We start from the raw sequence: 23085 nt of genomic DNA on the forward strand, positions 1-23085 counted from the left end.
CACTCCGATACTACTCATAGATTCATCAAAATAAGCAAACAACACATAGAAAACAGAATCTGTCAAAAACAGAATAGTCTGTAGTAATCTGTATCAATAGCATACTTCTGCAACTCCAAAAATCCTAACCAATTAGGAAGTCATAATAAATTCGTGTAAAAATACAGATCAAAAAGAATCAGATCAAGATCACGTTTCTGCGAATTAACAAAACTAATTTACTGGGTGCAAAAGTTTCTGATTCTCAGCAGGATCAACGCAACTATCACCGTAAGCTATCCTAAAGGTCTTACTTGGCACTTTATTGAAACAAAAGCTATAAAACATGATTACTACAGTAGCATAATCATTTGAACACACAAAAATAGTAAGGATAAATATTGGGTTGTCTCCCAACAAGCGCTTTTCTTTAATGCCTTTCTAGCTAGGCATGATGATGACAATGATGCTCACCTAAAAGATAAGAATTGACACATAACGGGAGCATCATGAAGCATATGACTAGCAAATTTAAGCCTAGCCCACTTCATATGAATAGGGATTTTGTGAGCAAACAACTTATGGGAACAATAATCAATTAGCATAGGAAGGCTAAACAAGCATAACTTCAAGATTTTCAACACATAGAGAGGAAACTTGATATTATTGCAATTCCTACAAGCATATGTTCTCCCTCATAATAATTTTCAGTAGCATCATGAATGAATTCAACAATATAACCAGCACCTAAAGCATTATTTTCATGATCTACAAGCATAGAAAATTTACTACTCTCCACATAAGCAAAATCTTCTCATTCGGAATAGTGGGAGTATCATAAGAGACTTGAACACTAAAAATTGTTTCCACATTAAAAGAGTAATGTTCAGAAAAAGGGTAATCATAATCATGACAAGATTTGTAAATATAATCATCACTACTTTTTATAGCATAAGTTTCATCACAATAATCATCATAAGTAGCAACTTCGTTCTCATCATAATCGATTGAAACCTCTCCCAAGATAGTGGAATCACTAAATAAAGTTGACACTCTTCCAAATCCACTTTCGTATTCATCAAAATAAAATTCAACATCCTCCAAAATAGTGGGATAACTACTTCCTAAACTTGACACTCTTCCAAACCCACTTTCATCAATATAATCATCATAGGTAAGAGGCAAGCTATCATCGTAACAACTTTGCATATCAAAACTGTGGATGCTAAAATTTTCATTTTCATTAAACATAGCATCCCCAAGCTTGGGACAGACATTAATTTCAGCAAATATATTCTCAAATATTTCATCCTCAAACATAGCTTCCCCAAGCTTGGGCCCTTTCATATCATAAACATAATAACTCTCGTCATTAAAAATATGGATAGCACCAATAGTATAGCAATTATCATCATCACAATGAGTAGTAGGAGCAGCATCATTTGGGAGGGATACCTTTCTACGTTTGTTGCTCCTTCTTTTCTTTTTCTTCTTCACATTATGTGTGGGTTCAACCTTCCTCTTTGAGCTCCTTATTGATGAGATTGGTTGAATAGAAAGCTCCTCCTTGTTACCTGATTCATCATAAGAAATAATAGGAGGAGATTGGGAAGTCTCTTCCCTTTCATTAGTATTCTCTTCATCTTATATTCTTTTCTTTAGGTAATTGGCAATATAAGGATTTTCAATGCAATTCACTGCACAATACAAATAAATCTTCTCTAGATCAATATCAAGGAATTTCTTATGGGCAAATTCTGGAAGGTCCTTAATTAAACGTTTCAATTCTTCATAACCCAAAAGCAAACTAAGTTCATTGTAATGAGCAAGGGAGATCAAATCATCACAATTTTTGGACACAATTTGATCATGAAACAATTTGCATCGGAGATGTAAACGACCACGTTCATTGCAAAGTTCACAAGTACGACAAAGGAAATTTAAATTTTCAGCACTCACATTTAGCCTTTCTTGCAACCATTTAGTTTCTAAATGCTTATGCCTCTTTCAATATCTATCTTCCCTATTTGGTGTGTACTTGTAAACACAATCTACTCCACAAAAATCAACATACTTATAAGAGACATTTTCATCATAACTAGTGCAATCATCATTAGTACTATGGATAGTCAAAGAGTTCATACTAACAACATTGGAATCATGCTCATTATTCAAAGATTTAGTAGCAAGCATTTTAATGCATTCTTATTCTAGCACTTGAGCACAATTTTCCTTTCCATCATACTCACGAAAGATATTAAAAAGACGAAGTGTATGAGACAGACTTAACTCCATTTTTTTGTAGTTTTCTTTTATAAACTAAACTAGTGATAAAACAAGAAACAAAAAGATTCGATTGCAAGATCTAAAGATATACCTTCAAGCACTCACCTCCCCGGCAACAGCGCCAAAAAAGAGCTTGATGTCTACTACACAACCTTCTTCTTGTAGACGTTGTTGGGCCTCCAAGTGCAGAGGTTTGTAGGACAGTAGAAAATTTCCCTCAAGTTGATGACCTAAGGTTTATCAATCCATGGGAGGCGTAGGATGAAGATGGTCTCTCTCAAACAACCCTGCAACCAAATAACAAAGAGTCTCTTGTGTCCCCAACACACTCAATACAATGGTAAATTGTATAGGTGCACTAGTTCGGCGAAGAGATGGTGATACAAGTTCAATATGGATGGTAGATATAGGTTTTTGTAATCTGAAAATATAAAAACAGCAAGGTAACTAATGATAAAAGTGAGCGTAAACGGTATTGCAATGATAGGAAACAAGGCCTAGGGTTCATACTTTCACTAGTGCAAGTTCTCTCAACAATAATAACATAGATAGATCATATAACAATCCCTAAACATGAAACAAAGAGTCACTCCAAAGCCACTAATAGCGGAGAACAAACGAAGAGATTATGGTAGGGTATGAAACCACCTCAAAGTTATTCTTTCGGATCAATCTATTCAAGAGTTCGTACTAGAATAACACCTTGAGACACAAATCAACCAAAACCCTAATGTCACCTCAAGTATCCGTGGGCATGATTATACAATATGCATCACACAATCTCAGATTCATCCAACCAACACAAAGTACTTCAAAGAGTGCCCCAAAGTTTCTACCAGAGAATCAAGACGAAAACGTGTGCCAACCCCTATGCATAGGTTCATGGGCGGAACCCTCAAGTTGATCACCAAAACATACATCAAGTGGCACGTGATATCCCATTGTCACCACAGATAGGCATGGCAAGACATACATCAAGTGTTCTCAAATCCTTAAAGACTCAATCCGACAAGATAACTTCAAAGGGAAAACTCAATTCATCACAAGAGAGTATAGGGGGGAGAAACATCATAAGATCCAACTATAATAGCAAAGCTCGCGATACATCAAGATCGTGCCATAGAGAGAACACGAGAGAGAGAGAGATCAAACACATAGATACTGGTACATACCCTTAGCCCCTAGGGTGAACTACTCCCTCCTCGTCATGGATAGTGCCGGGATGATGAAGATGGCCACCGGTGATGGGTTCCCCCTCCGGCAGGGTGCCGGAATGGGCTCCCGAGAGGTTTTTGGTGGCTACAAAGGCTTGCGGCGGCGGAACTCTCGATCTATCTTCTGTTTCAATGTTTTTAGGGTATATGGGAATATATAGGAGAAAGAAGTCGGTCGGGGGAGCCTCGAGGGGCCCACGAGAGGGTAGGGCGCGCCCAGGGGGTGGGCGCGCCCCCCTGTCTCGTGGCTCCCTCGATGCTCCCCTGGCTTGCACTCCAAGTCTCCTGGATCATAATATTTCCAAAAATCACGCTGCCGAAGGTTTCATTCCGTTTGGACTCCGTTTGATACTCCTTTTCTTCGAAATACTGAAACAGGCAATAAAACAGCAATATGGGTTGGGCCTCCGGTTAATAAGGTTAGTCCCAAAAATGATATAAATGTGTAAAATAAAGCCCATAAACATCCAAAAGGGGTAATATAATAGCATGGAACAATCAAAAATTATAGATATGCTGGAGACGTATTAATGATACACATCAACCAACTCTAATGTCACTTACATACTCCAATGTCACCACGAGTATCTGTGAGTTGATTATATGATATGTATCAAACAATTTCTGATTCATAATACTCGATCCAACACAAAGAACCGCAAAGAGCGTCCCAAGATTTCTACCGGAGAAACAAAGACGAGAACGTGCATCAACCCCTATGCATAGATTACCCCAATGTCACCTTGGGAATTCGTGAGTTGAGTGCCAAAACACATATCAAGTGAATTAAAATGATACCCCATTGTCACCACAATATTCATAGCAACACATACATCAAGTGCTCTCAAATCCACAAAAGTATTCAATCCGATAAAACGAAATCTCAAAGGGAAAACTCAATTCACAAAAAGATACAGAGGGAAAAACACCATATGATCCAACTATATTAACAAAGCCCGTGATACATCAAGATCGTGACATCTCAAGAACACGAGAGAGAGAGAGAGAGAGAGAGAGAGAGAGAGAGATTAAACACATAGCTACTGGAACAAACCTTCAGCCCCGAGGGTGGACTACTCCCTCCTCATCATGGTGGCCGTCGTGATGATGAAGATGCCCACCGGTGATGATTTCCCCCTCCGACAGGGTGCCTGAACGGGGTCTAGATTGGTTTTTCATGGCTATAGAGGCTTGCGGCGGCAAACTTCTGACCTACGGTTATTTCTGGTTTTTTTTGTATCTATAGGATTTTTCAGTGTCGGAATCACGCGAAGATGGGCCCCAAGGTGGGCACAACCCACCTGGGCGCGCCTGGGCCTCCTGGCGCACCCAGGTGTCTTGTTCTCACCTCCTTCACCTTCTGGTCCTCACATGAAGCTTCTAGTGCCTCTTTTGTTCCAAAAAAATCATTAAAAGTTCATTGCATTTGGAGAACTTCTATTTCTGCACAAAAAACAACACCACGGTAGTTCTGCTGAAAACAATGTCGGTCCGGGTTAGTTCCATCTAAATCATACCAAACCCATATAAACCTGTTGTAAACATGGCATGAATACTTCATAAATTATAGATACGTTGGAGACGTATCAGCATCCCCAAGCTTAATTCCTACTCGTCCTCGAGTAGGTAAATGATAAAAGAAATAATTTATGAAGTGTGATTGCAATTGAAGTGCATAAGTTTGATCAATGATAATTTTAGTCACTTTTCCTAGAATCATAACAACAACTCTTTCATAAACTCATAATGATAAAGTAGCAACCAATTCACATGTTAAGGTTCAAACAATGAATTCTCTTGAAACTCAAGAACTTATATTCTTAGTCACCAAACAATTGCAACTCAATTTATTCAACGGAATCTAAGTAAGAGCTCCACATACTCAATCATCATATAGTCTTCTATGATTGCTAGTACTCAAAGCATATTCTTAGAACAAATGGCATCCATCGAACACAGAGAAAGATAGGGGCTTAATGTTTCGCCTCCCAACTCATTTATCATAGATATAACTATCAACAATAATAATTCATGATCAAATATATTTGACTGGTCATATATGCCTAGATCTTTCCCCACCACATGATGCTTGCCAACTAGAGAATAATTGAGGTTGAAATGAGAATGCATGCTATTGACTCTTGCATTAAAGTAAATACTGAAAAGTAAAAGCTAGTCCCTTCCTAGAGGGAAGCAGAGGTTGTCATGCGCTTTTTATTGTTGGATGCCCAAACTCTTAATGCAAAGGAACGTCACATTATATTACCCCTTATGATAGCAACCTTTACTATGCAGTCCGTCGCTTTTATTAATTTGCCATCACAAGTTCGTACAACGCTCAATTTTCCTTACAATAAAAGATCAAACATATTTAGGAGCAATTTTTGTTGCTTTATGCATCGATGACAACTTACTTAAAGGATCTTATTCAATCCATAGGTAGGTATAGTGGACACTCGTGTCAAGAAACTGAGCTTAAGGGTTTTTGGATGCACAAGTAGTATCTCTACTTACTACGAATTTTTGGCTAGCAAAAGATCCTAGGCAAACACCACATGTTAGAGGATCCATGACAATATAACTTCTATGCAAATATACATAACCATAACTCATTACGTTGCCTTCCTTGTCCAACCTCAACTAATTTTCTCAAGTTTGAAAATAATTAATGGGTATTCACAATCATAGAAGATGTCCAAGATAATATATTTGTATGTCAAAGCTCTCTTCCTTTTACTAATCATTCATGAATTGCTTATATGACCAATATTGTGATTGTCAAGCTTCAAAAGATTTCACTTTCTAAACCTAGTGTGAAGCTACTACTAGGCATAATATGAACATATAATTTCAAATTCATGATATTCAATTCATTCAACAATTTACTCATAGGATATAAGTGAAGCACAAGAGTAAATGACAAGCTACTCCAAAAAGATATAAGTGAAGATCAAGCAGGTAGTTAAGTAAATGGGTAGCCATTTGAGGAGTCTGTCTTAAACTTTCAGATCTAATTATTTTATTAAAACAACAAGCTAAACAGAACAAAATGGCATTCCAAGAATAGCACAACTAATGTGAAGAAGCAAAAAACTTAGGCTCCACCGATACTAACCGATAATTGTTGATGAAGAAAGGTGGGATGCCTACCGGGGCATCCCCAAGCTTAGCTTGAGACTTCTTGGAATATTATCTTGGGATGCTTTGGGCATCCCCAAGCTTGAGCTTTTGTGTCTCCTTAATTCTTTTTATATCACAGTTTCCCTAAATCTTAAAAACTTCACCCACACAAAACTCAACAAGAACTCGTGAGATAAGTTAGTACAAATCAATGCAATAACCTTATCATTCTCTACTGTAGCAAATCACTAAAATTATTATTTAACATTGCATACTAATCTGCATATTTAATATTTCTATCCTCAAATAGAATCATTAAACAAGCAAACATATGCAAATAATGCAAACATAATAGCAAACTGTCAAAATAGGATAGTCTGTAAAGGAAGCAGGAATATCAATACTTGTTTAACTCCAACAATTCTGAAAATTTACCACACTATAGAAAATTTATAATAGATTATTGTGCACAAAAATTCAACATTTTATCACATTCTGACTTTTTAAAAGAATTCACGCACTAGCATGCAACTTTATGTTTTCAAACAGCCACATATAGACTTGTAAAATAAGCATGGTAAAGGCTATACTTGACATTTTTATTGAAATGAAATATGCAAAACATTATTCTAAATAACAGAAAGCAAATACTAACAAAATATAATGACGCTCCAAGCAAAACTCATATCATGTGACGAATGAAAATATAGCACCAAGTGAGGTTACCAATAATGTTGAAGACAAAAGAGGGGATGCCCCGGGGATGCCTTCCGGGGCATCCCCAAGCGTAGTTGCTTGGGTATTCCTTGAATATTAGCTTGGGGTGCCTTGGGCATCCCCAAGCTTAGGGTCTTGTCACTCCATATTCTCCTCATATCAATATCTCACCCAAAACTTGAAAACTTCAATCACACAAAACTTAATGGAACTTCTTGAGATAAGTTAGTATGATAAAGATAAATCATTCACTTGGGTACTGTAAAAAGACAAGATTCATAATTTTTTCTAACACAATTCCTACTGTACCTTATCATTTCCACAATTTATATTGAGCAATATAAGCCACAGAAACTAGGAAACAAGAAAACTATGTATTGAAAATAGAATATGCCAAAAATAGAACAGTCTGTAGTAATCTGTACTCTAACCATACTTATGCTACTCCAAAAATTATGAAAAATGAGAAAAACGTAGGCAATTTGTATATAAATCATATGTAAAAAATTTAGATCAAAATCACATTCCAGTGAATTTACAAAATTCCTGTACTTAGCGCAAAAGTTTATGTTTTTGCACAGAATCAAGTCAACCATCATCCACATTATCCCAAGGGCTTTACTTGGCACTTTATTGAAACAAAGGCAATAAAACATGATTACTACAGTAGCATAATCATGTGAACACACAAGAACAGTGGGTGTAAATGTTGGGTTGTCTCCCAACAAGCGCTTTTCTTTAATGCCTTTTTTGTTTGGCATGATGATTTCAATGATGCTCACATAAAAGGTAAGAATTGAAACATAACAGGAGCACCATGAAGCACATGACTAGCACATTTAATCCTAACCTGCTTCCTATGCATAGGGATTTTGTGAGCAAACAATTTATGGGAACATGAATCAACTAGCATATGAAGACAAAACAAGCAAAACTTCAAGATTTTCAACACATAGAGAGGAAACTTGATATTATTAAGACATGTAGAAGCATATGTTCCTCCCTCATAGTAATTTTCAGTAGCATCATGAATGAATTCAAAAATATAGATATTACATAAAGGCATTCTTTTCATGATCCACAAGCATTTATTACTCTCCACATAAGCAAACTTATTCTCATGAATAGTAGTGGGAGCAAAATCAACAAAATAACTTTCATGTGACTGAAAACTAAAATCATGATGAAAAGTTTCATGGTTATCATTATTCAATATCGCATACATGTCATCACCATAATGATCATAGATATCAACTTTTTTATCATAGTCAATTGAAACCTCTTCCAAAGTAGTGGATTCATCATTAAATAAAGTCATGACCTCTCTAAATCCACTTGCATCATTATAATCATCATAAATAGGAGGCATGTTATCATCATAATAAATATTCTCATCAAAACTTGGGGGACAAAAATATCATCTTCATCAAATATAGCATCCCCAAGCTTATGGCTTTGCATGTCATTAGCATCACGGATATTCACAGAATTCATACCAACAACATTGCAATCATGCTCATCATTCAAAGATTTTTTCAAAGATTTTATAAAATTCTTCTTCTATCAATTGAGCACAATTTCCTTTTCATCATTTTCAATAAAGACATGATAAAGACGGATAATATGATGCAACCTCAATTCCATTTTTTTGTAGTTTTCTTTTCATGAACCAAATTAGTGATAAACAAGAAACTAAAAGACTCAATTGCAAGATCTAAAGATATACCTTCAAGCAGTCACCTCCCCGGCAACGACACCAGAAAAGAGCTTGATGTGTACTATGGAACTTGTTCTTGTAGATTCGTGTTGGGCCTCCAAGTGCAGAGTTTTGTAGGGCAGTAGAATATTTTCCTCAAGTGGATGACCTAAGGTTTATCAATCCATGGGAGGTATAGGATGAAGATGGTCTCTCTCAAACAACCCTGCAACCAAATAATAAAAAGTCTCTTGTGTCCCCAACACACCAAATAGAATGGTGAATTGTATAGGTGCACTAGTTCGGCGAAGAGATGATACAAGTCTAGTAATGATAGTAGATATTGATTTTTGTAATAGTAACAATAAAAAACAGCAAGGTAGGAATTGATAAAATGGAGCACAAACAGTATTGCAATACTTTGAAATGAGGCCTAGGGTCTGTACTTTGCTAGTGCAATCTCTCAACCATGCTAATATAATTGGATCATATAACCATCCCTCAACGTGCAACGAAGAATCACTCCAAAGTTCTTATCTTGAGAAGTACATAAGAAGAAATTGTTTGTCGGGTATGAAACCACCTCAAGCTATTCTTTTCGATCAATCTATCCTAGAGTTCATACTAAAATAACACCAAACTATTCTTTATGATCGGTCTAACAAAGAGTTCATACTAAAATAACACCATATGATACACATCAACCAACTCTAATGTCACCTAGATACTCCAATGTCACCGCGCGTATCTGTGAGTTGATTATACGATATGCATCAAATAATTTCAGATTCATAATAATCAACCCAACAAAGAGAACCTCAAAGAGTGCCCCAAGATTTCTACCGCAGAGACAAAGACGAGAATGTGCATCAACCCCTACGCATAGATTACCCCAATGTCACCTCGGGAATCTACGAGTTGAGTGCCAAAACACATATCAAGTGAATCAATATGATACCCCATTGTCACCATGGGTATTCATAGCAAGACATGCATCAAGTGCTCTAAAATCCATAGAAGTATTAAATCAGATGAAACGAAATCTCAAAGGGAAAACTTAATTCACAACAAGATAGAGAGGGGAAAACACCATAAATCCAACTATATTAACAAAACCCGCGATACATCAAGATTGTGACGTCTCAAGAACACGAGAGAGAGAGAGAGAGAGAGAGATTAAACACATAGCTACTGGTACAAACCCTTAGCCCTGAGGGTGGACTACTCCCTCCTCATCATGGTGGCCACCGGGATGATGAAGATGGCCACCAGTGATGATTTCCCCCTCCGGTAGGGTGCCGGAACGGGGTCTAGATTGGTTCTTTGTGGCTACAGACGCTTGCGGTGGCGGAACTTCTGGTCTAGGGTTATTTCTGGGGGTTTTGTATTTATAGGATTTTTCACCGTTGGAATCATGTGAAGATGGGCCTCGAGGTGGGCACAACCCACCTAGTGTCTTGTGCTCACCTCCTTCACCTTCTGGTCCTCCCACAAAGCTTCTAGTGCCTCTTTCGTTCCAAAAAATATCGTCAAAAAGTTTCGTTGCATTTGAAAACTTTATTTCTGCATAAAAAACAACACCACGGTCGTTCTGCTGAAAACAGCGGCAGTCTGGGTTGTTCCATCCAAGTCATACCAAAACCATATAAAATTGTTGTAAACATGGCATGAATACTTCATAAATTATAGATATGTTGGAGAAGTATCACCCACATAATCAAACTTATTTTGTACTCCAATAAAATTATTACATAAAACTAGACTCAATCAACCTAACTTCCAGTTGGGAAATTATAGATTAGTTTCTACCATAGAAATTGGAACAAACCAAGAATTTAGAAATTAGAACAAAAAATAAGAAAGCGGAACTTTCTGATGAAGAACACTAAGGCTTACCTTGGTTGATGTTGTATCAATGGTATGACAGAGCTAGCGACCTTCCAAGTTCCAAAAACTGGAAGGATGGAAAGCCAGCCAGCAAGCGGTGGACAACGGAAGGGGAGGCTGATCGCTGGAGGTGAGTTGTTGAGGGCGCGGCAGTAGGCGGCATGGCGGCGACTCACATCTCTGTCTTGCATTTCCTAGTTTTTTTAGAAAGCATTTCCTAGTTTTGACATACAATGCTTCTAGTTGTGTGTGTAGGCCGCTAGGCTACTTAGCAAGCTCATGGTGGGCTTAGTCCTTGTATCTCATAGATGGCCTAAATAATAATAAGCATAAAAAAACAAGGAGTGAGGCAAACACAATGGGCCAAGCGGGGGCAACCTTGTAAAGCATGGGCCTTGTATAAATGGGGTCAAAAATCAAGTGGGAGCATTCGCCTATGAATATGTACGTGGATTCGCCTCTGAATGCAGCCTCTTCGGTAACTTTACCGAGAAGGCAGGAACCTCCTCTAGGCTCCTTGATGGCATGTCAGCTAGGTAGAACCACTCCTGCTGCCAAAGTTTTACGGTCTCGATGAATGTCCCCTCTAGCTATGACACTTTGGGGATCTTTCTGATCATGGCCCTACCACAATCCACAAGTTTGGAACCGTTGTTGTGTGGCTTGATGCAAAATATCTTTGCCCACAACCCAAAATGGGGCTCAATGCGTAGCAAGGCTTCACAAAAGGTGACGAAGGCGGAGATATGGAGAAGGGAGTTCAAGGCTAAATGATGGAAGTCAAGCCCGTAAAAGAACATAAGACCCCTAACAGAGGGGTTGAGGGGGAACCCATACCTTGGATGAGGTGGGATATGAAGATGACCCGCTCCCCCTTTTGGGGTGCGGGGATGTAAAAGGCTGAGCAGACCTCGCTCGCGCCCACAGGAGATCGGCATTTAGTAGTGATAGGAAGGTACCCGTCAGCCTAGAGCTCAGTGATGGTACCGGTAGTGATGTTGGAGGGAAGCCACTGCCCACTCTTGCTGGCAGTAGCACCTTTCCCCTTGTCGGCCATGTTTTGCGGTGGAGGGAGGGAATGGGGAGAGAATGGAGTGTGGTGCCGATCTTGGAGCACTTGAGCTTGTGAAAATTCTTGGCGATGGAGTAGGGAATGAGAGTGTGGGTGAATTAGATTTACCACTTCCCTTATTGTAGATCGGTAAAATACCAAGGGTCACCACGCATACTAAAAATTTCTAGCTCCCAATGTGACATGCAATATATGCGCGCAAGGATTAATGGATTTCATTGATGATATCGCTAAAAATCCGGAGTATGATCCCTTTATTGACGGGATGTGCCAATAGAAATGGCCTCGGACCATGGTATACCTAGTAATGACTGGTTGATGGGATGATTTGGTTCCACAGTAAGTGGTGGCGGTTCAGTTTTTTGGCCGAAAGTTGTTAGGGTTTGACCCACTACACCCATGTGGCAGGCCTTTGTGGTTAAGCTAAAAGAGTCTTCGGGCCCTGTAAAGAATAAGTTATGCCGAAGAGGGCCGTATTGAAAGATGCCCCTTATGGCTCAGATAAAACTATTGTGCAACTCCATACATGGATGTGATCAAAGGGAAAGCCGGGGAGACCTCGGATACTGGCGGTGTCCTGGATTCGGGGTGCACACCACGTCATCCCGCCATTCATGTGCAGGGCCGAAGACCCGCCAGTGACTGAAGAATGGGCCATACAAGACGTGGCCCTCAGCGTACTCAAGATGGAATCCTTCGAAGACTTGGCATATAATTCAAGGCATATTGAAATGATCGGCATGTTATCCCCAATTGTAGTCGACATACTTGTAACCCTAGGTACCCCCGGTTCCTATATAAGCCAATGGATTTAGTCTGTAGAGGCAATGTTTTAGAGATTAGAACTCACACATACAATCTCAAGGTAGACCATCTTGTACTTTGTAACCCATCCACAATCGATACAATACAAGCAGGATGTAGGGTTTAGTTCTTCGAGAGGGCCCAGACCTGGGTAAATATTGTGCTCCCTTTACTTCATGTTATCATTGTGCCAAGCTCACCGGATTGAGACCCCCTACTCGAGATCCACCGGTTTTAGCACCAACAAGGTGTGGTTGAATTGACAACTCATCTTCTAAGGCTTATATATATTATTTGGATACCTTGTGTTGAATCAATAAATTTGGGTTCAAATACTTCCCTCGAAGACTATTGTGATCCCCTACACTTGTTAGTCGTCAGCAACCACTTTCCCAGCATGCAGTACCGGTTGATCCATGTCACAACCCACATGCGGTGCACACACACGAAGGAAGTCTTGTTTTGCCATGCCTAAGCGCAACTTTGATCTGTCCATCACCCCACTCTCTCTAATTCCATCCTCATATCATGCAGCTCTAAAGACCCCAACGGGCGTGCCGCAATGTTAGATGGTTAAATGTACTAATTCAGAATGAAATTTGGTCTTTGGTGCCTTGTCCTGCAGGTGTTAATGGGGTGACCAGCAAGTGGATCTTCCATCATAGACTCCACCCTAATGTCTCCTTCATGCGGTACAACGCTCGGTGGGTGGCCTATGGCTTCACGCAACAACGATATTGACTACGGGGAAACATTTAGCACGTCGTTAAGTTAGCAACTATTGAAGGAAATATGCCCTAGAGGCAATAATAAAGCTATTATTTATATTTAATTATATCATGATAAATGTTTCTATTCATGCTAGAATTGTATTAACCGGAAACTTAGGGCATGTGTGAATACATAGACAAAACAAATTGTCCCTAGTATGCCTCTACTTGACTAGCTCGTGTATCAAAGATGATTATGTTTCCTAACCATAGACATGTGTTGTCAATTTACGAACGGGATCACATCATTAGAGAATGATGCGATGGAAAAGACCCATCCGTTAGCTTAGCATAATGATCGTTTAGTTTTATTGTCATTTCTTTCTGCATAACTTATACATGTTCCTCTGACTATGAAATTATGCAACTCCCGAACACCGGAGGAACACCTTGTGTGCTATCAAATGTCACAACGTAACTGGGTGATTATAAAGATGCTCTACAGGTGTCTCTGAAGGTATTTGTTGGGTTGGCATAGATCGAGATTAGGATTTGTCACTCTATGTATCAGAGAGGTATCTCTAGGCCCTCTCGGTAATGCACATCACTATAAGCCTTGCAAGCAATGTGACTAATGAAGTTAGTTTCGGGATGATGCATTACGTAATGAGTAAAGAGACTTGCTAGTAACGAGATTGAACTAGGTATGAGGATACCGACGATCGAATCTCGGGCAAGTAACATACCGATGACAAAGGGAATAACGTATGTTGTTATGCGGTTTGACCGACAAAGATCTTCGTAGAATATGTAGGAACCAATATGAGCATCCAGGTTCCGCTATTGGTTATTGACCAGAGATATGCCTCAGTCATGTCTACATAGTTCTCGAACCCGTAGGGTCCGCACGCTTAACCTTCAATGACGATTGGTATTATATGAGTTATGTGTTTTGGTGACCGAAGGTTATTCGGAGTCCCGGATGAGATCACGTACATGACCAAGAGTCTCGAAATGGTCGAGAGGTAAAGATTGATATATTATAAGGTTACATTCGGACATCGGAATGGTTTCGGGAAGTTTTGGAGTACCGCGAGGTTACCGGGACCCCCCGGGAAAGTTAATGGGCCACATGGGCCTTAGTGGAGAAGAGAGGGCCGGCCATAGGAGGTGGCGTGAGCACCCCTTGCCAATCCGAATTTGACACGGCGTGGGGACACCGCCCCCCACCCCCACCCCCCTTCCCTCTCCTACTCCCTCTCCCTTTCCCCTTTGCTACTCCGGAAAGAAGGAAAAAAGAGGGGTCGGATCCTACCAGGAGTGGAGTCCTAGTAGGACCCCCCCCATGGCACGCCCTTGGTGGCCGGCCTCCTCCTCCCCTCCTTTATATACGGGGTTAGGGGGGCAACCCAAAGGTACAACATTGTCTTAGCCGTGTGTGGTGCCCCCCTCCACCGCTTACTCCTCCGATAGTATCATCATAGTGCTTAGGCGAAGCCCTGCGTGGATCACATCACCAACACTGTCATCATGCGGTTGTGCTGATGGAACTCATCAACTCCATCGACACTCTACTGGATCAAGAGATCGAGGGACGTCATCGAGTTGAACGTGTGCTGAACTCGAAGGTGACGTACATTCGGTACTAGACTAGTTGGATCGTGGATACATTCGACTACATCAACCGCGTTAATCTAAATGCTTCCTCTTTCGGTCTACAAGGGTAGGTGGACACACTCGCCCCCTCTCGTTGATATGCATCTCCTAGATAGATCTTGTGTGATCGTAGGAATTTTTTGAAATTGCATGTTATGTTCCCCTACAGTGGCATCCGAGCCAGGTCTATGCGTAGATGATTTGCATGAGTAGAACACAAAGAGTTGTGGGCGATAATAGTCATACTGCTTACGACCAACGTCTTACTTTGATTCGGCAGTATTGTTGGATGAAGCGGCCCAGACCAACATTACATGACCACGTTCATGAGACCAGTTCTACCGACGTGCTTTGCACATAGGTGGCTGGCGGGTGTCTATTTCTCCAACTTTAGGTGAATCGAGTTTGACTACGGTCGATCCTTGTTGAAGGTTAAAACAGCACACTTGACGAAAAATTGTTGTGGTTTGATGCGTAGGTAAGAACGGTTCTTGCTAGAAGCCCGTAGCAGCCACGTAAAACTTGCAACAACAAAGTAGAGGATGTCTAACTTGTTTTTGCAGGGCCTGTTGTGATGTGATATGGTCAAGACATCATGTGATATAAGTTATTGTATGAGATGATCATGTTTGTAAAAGTTATCGGCAACTGGCAGGAGCCCTATGGTTGTCGCTTTATTGTATGAAATGCAATCGCCATGTAATTGCTTTACTTTAGCACTAAGCGGTAGCGATAGTCGTAGAAGCAATAGTTGGTGAGACGACAACGATGCTATGATGGAGAACAAGGTGTCAAGCCGGTGACAATGGAGATCATGACGGTGCTTTGGAGATGGAGATCAAATGCACAAGATGATGATGGTCATATCATGTCACATATTTTGATTGCATGTGATGTTTATCTTTTATGCATATTATTTTGCTTAGTACGGCGGTAGCACTATAAGATGATCCCTCACTAAATTTCAAGGTTTAAGTGTTCTCCCCTGAGTATGCACCGTTGCTACAGTTCGTCATTGAGGGAGTCCTGGATTACAGGGTCCTCAGACAGCCGGACTATATACTTCGCCCGGACTGTTGGACTATGAAGATACAAGATTGAAGACTTCGTCCCGTGTCCGGATGGGACTCTCCTTTGCGTGGAAGGCAAGCTTGGCAATTCGGATATGTAGATTTCCTTCTCTGTAACCGACTCTGTGTAACCCTAGCCCCCTTGGTATCTATATAAACTGGAGGGTTTAGTCCGTACGACAAGAACAACAATCATAATCATAGGCTAGCTTCTAGGGATTAGCCTCTACGATCTCGTGGTAGATCAACTCTTGTAATACTCATATCATCAAGATCAATCAAGCAAGAAGTAGGGTATTACCTCCATCAAGAGGGCCCGAACCTGGGTAAAACATCGTGTCCCCTGCCTCCTGTTACCATTAGCCGTAGACGCACAGTTCGGGACCCCCTACCCGAGATCCGCCGGTTTTGACACCGATATTGGTGCTTTCATTGAGAGTTCCACTGTGTCGTCGCAATAAGGCTTGATGGCTCCTTCGATCATCTTCAACAACGCAGTCCAGGGGGAGGTTTTTCTTCCCGGATAGATCTTCGTATTCGGCGGCTCCACACTGCGGGCCAACTCGCTCGGCCGTCTGGAGCAGATCGATAGCTACGCCCCTGGCCATCTGGTTAGGTTTGGAAGCTTAAACTATACTGCCGACATCCGCGGAGACTTGATCTTTGACGGATTCGAGCCTAGGACAGGTGCGTCGAACGGTCACGACAGGCATGACTTTGATTTGCCGTCGGACAGTATTCGGGAGATCGCGCCTGCGGTGGCGTCGGGAATCAATCCGGAGCAGATCGTGCCTTCCGAGGGCGGGTGGATGGACCCCGCCACAGAGGCCGCACACTCATCGGCATCAGAGACGAACACTGATCCCACCTCCTGTGAGAGTGGTGTCATCGGACCCTCTGACTCGTCTCTGGCCACAGGATCCAAACCGCGTGCGTCCGTGCCTATCGAATCTGAGTGGGCACTGGTCATGGAGTTCACCGCCGCGGATATTTTTCAGCACTCGCCCTTGGGTGACGTGATAAACTCATTAAGGTCTCTTTCCTTGTCAGGAGATTCTTGGCCGAACTATGTCTGGCTCGAGTGGGGAGCGGACGATGAAGAAATTCGTCCCCCACCCACCTGTTGGGGAACATAGTAATTTCAAAAAAATTCCTACGCACACGCAAGATCATGGTGATGGCATAGCAACGAGAGGGGAGAGTATTGTCCACGTACCCTCGTAGACCGTAAGCGGAAGCGTTATGACAACGCGGTTGATGTAGTCGTACGTCTTCACGATCCGACCGATCCAAGCACCGAACATACGGCACCTCTGTGTTCAGCACACGTTCAGCTCGATGACGTTCCCCGGGCTCTGATCCAGCAACGCGTCGGGGATGAGTTCCGTCAGCACGACGGCATGGTGACGATAATGATGTTCTACCGGCGCAGGGCTTCGCCTAACTCCGCGACGATATGACCGAGGTGGAATATGGTGGAGGGGGGCACCGCACACGGCTAAGGAACGATCCGTAGATCAACTTGTGTGTCATGGGGTACCCCCCCTGCCCCCGTATATAAAGGAGCAAGGGGGGAGGAGGCCGGCCCTAGGAGGGGGCGCGCCAAGTGTGGAGTCCTACTAGGACTCCCTAGTCCTAGTAGGATTCCACCTCCCTTGTTGGAGTAGGAGAAGGGGAAAGAGGGGGAGAGGAAGAAGGAAAGGGGGGCTGCGCCCCTTGTCCAATTCGGACCAGAGGGGGGCGCAGGCCTCCTTCCTTTTGGCCTCTCTCCTCTATTCCCGTATGGCCGAATAAGGCCCATATACTCCCCGGCGAATTCCCGTAACTCTCCGGTATTCCAAAAAATACCCGAATCACTCGGAACTTTTCCGAACTTTGAATATAGTCGTCCAATATATCGATCTTTACGTCTCGACCATTTCGAGACTCCTCGTCATGTCCCCGATCTCATCCGGGACTCCGAACTCCTTCGGTACATCAAAACTCATAAACTCGCAATATAACTGTCATCGAAACCTTAAGCGTGCGGACCCTACGGGTTCGAGAACTATGTAGACATGACCTAGAACTATTCTTGGTCAATAACCAATAGCGGAACCTGGATGCCCATATTGGCTCCTACATATTCTACGAAGATCTTTATCGGTCAAACCGCATAACAACATACTTTGTTCCCTTTGTCATCGGTATGTTACTTGCCCGAGATTCGATCGTCAGTATCCAATACCTAGTTCAATCTCGTTACCGGCAAGTCTATTTACTCGTTATGTAATGCATCATTCCGTAACTAACTTATTAGCTACATTGTTTGCAAGGCTTATAGTGATGTGCATTACCGAGAGGGCCCAGAGATACCTCTCCGACAATCGGAGTGACAAAACCTAATCCACTACAGGAATCAGGTAATTTGCCGTCTGTGCTTCACAGACGGCAAAGACAGAATACATGACGGCAAAGAGTTTGCCGTCAACAGCAGACGGCAAAGTGTGTCGGCAAAGGGTAAATCGGCAAAGCCATACTTTGCCGTCAGCTTTATGTCAGGCTGACGGCAAAGGCTTTGCCGTCAGTTTTCACACTTCACCGTCACTCGTTACAGCCTGACGGCAAAGAAAAGCACTTGACGGCTTGACATCCTAACGAACGGCGTTAGATACTTTGCTCTCAGCCTGCAGATGGCAAAGAGCTGAGCACTTTGCTGTCAACAGCAGTCAGTCTACAGACGGCAAAGAGCTGAGCACTTTGCTGTCAGCAGATAAACGGCAAAGTACTCATTTGCTGACAGCAAAATTCTGTACAGATTTAAAAATAAACTTACCTCAACAATTCAATAGACCATATATATCACAAATGTAACAGCAATGTTCCATAGAAACAAAACAAACCATAGCAAATGTCCATATATATATCATAGGGTGTCACAAAGTGTTGCATATGAGATCACAAAGTAGACTAAACCATCACAAAGTATCACATCTAGCTGGGCATCAGCTCTACACACACATGCTAAACTCCAACTATGCTACTGGAAAGGAAACCACACACAACTACTCGCTATGTCGAGGAGATTAAAACACCACATCAGGTTGACTGTAGCTCCGTGCAACCAATCATCGTTGCTGCTCCATCCCTTATTCACATGCCCCTGCAATTAACCAAACAAAAAAGAGGTTCAGACATAGATTTATCATATCAAATAGATTCAGACTCAAGAGCATCATTCATCATACTAAAGGGATTTTTTCAGTCAAATAAACTTGTCAAGCATATAACAGCATCCTAATAGACAAGAACCTATTGACACCAAATCTGAACTAGCCTAGTACAGGAATAAATATGACATGTACAACAGCTCCTCCTAGTACAGCTACAGCTCCTAGTACACATCATTTAGCAGGAGCAAACATGACATGCAAAACATGAGCAAGTATTTACATGCAGAGCAGCAGGAGCAAATTAAATATTTGTTAGAACCAAATCTGAACTAGCCACATACATGTACAACTGCTCGTCAGGAAAAAGAGCAATATGAGAGGAACCTAGTGGCCTCATACAATTCAATCAAGCAGTATATCAACCACAAGAATAGAAACCAGAGCAGAGCATGCATAAGTTGGGGAAATAAAACCGAGTCGAGAGGGAGGGATCAACCTTACCTGGTGGTTGATCGTCGGCTCGGCCGTGGGGTCGTGTAATGCTCATCGTCCTTGTCTATTTTGTTCATGGACAGCGCCCACCCACAGCAATTAAACAAAAAGGAAAAAGGTTCAGACTTTGAAATTCATCGTACCAAAGCCATTTTTTTATGTCAAACAAATAAACTTGTCAAGAACTTGACACTCTGAATAAGACACCCCCTTATCATCTAAATCTTGAGAAATCAGAGGCCCAAAGAAAAAACTTCCAAAATAGTAAAACAAAAAGAATATTAAGATAACTGGTTATGTAATAACATGCAACACAAATCGTACACAAACTAGTGAAACTGTTGCATGAGATGAGAAGTAGACAAGATTACATGATCTTGAATCCATGGTTGCTGCATGTTATCAAATAGAATCAACTGCAATTTTCTCATAACAATTCATATTCTGATTTTTGTATTGGATAAATAGTGAACATATGCAAGAGCCATTTGCTTCATACCCATTACTGCTTGAATCAGTAGTTAATACTATCTTCTATTATTATTTCACTCAAGGAGATAAATAAATGAAGTTTTGGCAGTAGTGCAGAGGCAAAAGGAGAAATAAAGAGGGAAATAAAGAGGCAAACTGAGAACACATACAACACAGGAGACCTTAGAAGCAAGAATATTCACCTGGATTCCTATATTATAGAGCATCCTTACTGTACTGAACTCTCCGTCTTCCTTCTCCAATTTCAAAATCAAGGGCGGTGCTGCAAATAAACAGTTCAAGAGAGAAGAGAAAGAAGTTACAAACTCATATACCGGTTTATCAAAAAAGTGCAAAGCAGTGAGGTTTACATGGCCATATAGAAGTAAGATCACAGCAGTATATACCTTCCAACTCTACCAGCAACACGGCCATGGGACTTTGAGGAAAAACTCAAAATAGGATGTATGTCGGGGCAGTGCTTGACCCTATACTTATATAGTAACTTCACCATGGATGCATATCTGTCATGCATGCAAGCAGCAGGTCGGACAAGAGAAAAAATGTGTTGGTTGTAGGAAAGATAAATCATAACACAAGAAAACCATGGATACATGTATTAACAAATGCCATTAGGAGCGTGACCAGCAGCAAAATAACATCAAAGGAAGAAGCTTGAATGATACAAAACAGGAATTGAAATACAGTGCATTTTCCAAAAGGATACTAACCCTAAAGCCCATAATTAATCAACCCATAAATATTAAAATAAAAAACAGAAGCCTCCTACGTGCACAACCCAGAGCCTACCCGTGTCTCAGTTCTGATAAAGTGTGTAACCAGAAAACTATTTCAGTTCTGTAGAGCAACCCAAACCATGTACCCCCATCTACTCATTGTAGAAAGATTACCCGCTCATGAGAACCTGGATAGCAATAAAGAAACCAATTGGATATTATCGAGTTCATCTTATACTTCCTGGATCCATGGGAGCACATACGACAAACATATAATGTGTAACCTTGTAGAGAGGTGTTGTGATAGGTGTTACATATAATTAGTTGTGTGGATTTGAACTGCAGACATACCTGGATACAACCAAAGTAATAACTATGCATTGATAAAGAGAAGAGTACGGTTGTTTAACGCCCCTGCCAAAACATGAACATCCTCTTGCCAGAAACAAATAGTAGAAGGGAGCAGTCATAAATTATTATTATTTAATAGAAGGAGCAGTCGTAATTGTTGTGCCCAAACATGTATTTTGTACCATTATTGAGAATACATATTTTAAGAACATCAATCTCATAATATAACACAGGAAATAATTTGAATGCAGAGTACTCCAACATAGAACATACAACCCTAGGATTAACTGCATAGAATGAAGGGAAGGGAAGGGTCGGACCTGACCTTGACGAGCTGCTCCATGGTGTGCCTCTCCTAACGAGCACAAGCAGGTCCTGTCCCGGCGCGGATCTGGCCGCCGCCAACATGACCGGACGGCTAGGGTTGGAGGAAGGGAGGCCATGGTGGTGCTTCTGCTGCTGGCCGCACCTACAGAGACGACGAGAGACGGGGGGTCAGAGAAAGAGTCGGAGAAGAGAAGGGGAAGTAACACCGTACCGCCGTCGTCGAGGTAGCCACCGTCGTCGTCGTCGCCGTCTGTCACCATGGCTCGGCGGCTAGGGTTTCCAGCACAAAGAGTGAGGGAGGGCGGGCGGATCTGAGCGCGAAGAGTGAGGGAGGGTGGGCGGATCTGAGCGCGTGAGGGAGGGAGTGAGCTAGGGTTTCGGGCTAGCGGCGGCGGGCGAGGGGGGAGGCCACCAGAGGAATCAGGGCAGAGAGGAGAGAATGAGAGAGAGGGCCGGCTTGGGCAGAGGCTTTGCCTCCTCAGCGGATAGGCTGGTGGGCCAGTGCGCCGAGGCCCAGTGGCCCATATGGCCTTTGCCGTCAGTCCCCAGTAACGCACAGACGGCAAAGACGGGCTCCCATTTTCCCACCGTCACCTGCATTCATTTTGCCGTCTTCAAATCTTTGCCGTCAGCTAACATCTGTCTTTGCCGTCAGCTGGAAGCAAACACAAACGGCAAAGTATGCATTTGCCGTCAGCAAAACAAAAATAGACGGCAAAGTATATCTTTGTCGTCGGTTGTTCTTTGCCGTCAGCCACTGACGGCAAAGTATGTCTTTGCCGTCTGCCCCGATGAAAAGCTGACGGCAAAGTGCAGTACTGACAGCAAATTAGCTGATTCCGGTAGTGATCTCGAAATACGCCAACCCAACATGTACCTTTGGAGACACCTGTAGTACTCCTTTATAATCACCCAGTTACGTTGTGACGTTTGGTAGCACCCAAAGTGTTCCTCCGGTAAACGGGAGTGGCATAATCTCATAGTTACAGGAACATGTATAAGTCATGAAGAAAGCAATAGCAATATACTAAACGATCAAGTGCTAGGCTAACGAAATGGGTCATGTCAATCACATCATTCTCCTAATGATGTGATCTCGTTAATCAAATGACAACTCTTTTGTCCATGGCTAGGAAACATAGCCATCTTTGATAAACGAGCTAGTCAAGTAGAGGCATACTAGTGACACTATGTTTGTCTATATATTCACACATGTATTATGTTTCCGGTTAATACAATTCTAGCATGAATAATAAACATTTATCATGATATAAGGAAATAAATAATAACTTTATTATTGCCTCTAGGGCATATTTCCTTCAGTCTCCCACTTACACTGGAGTC

The sequence above is a fragment of the Triticum dicoccoides genome, chromosome 5B (assembly GCF_002162155.2).
Source record: "Triticum dicoccoides isolate Atlit2015 ecotype Zavitan chromosome 5B, WEW_v2.0, whole genome shotgun sequence".
Taxonomy (NCBI): Eukaryota; Viridiplantae; Streptophyta; class Magnoliopsida; order Poales; family Poaceae; genus Triticum; species Triticum dicoccoides.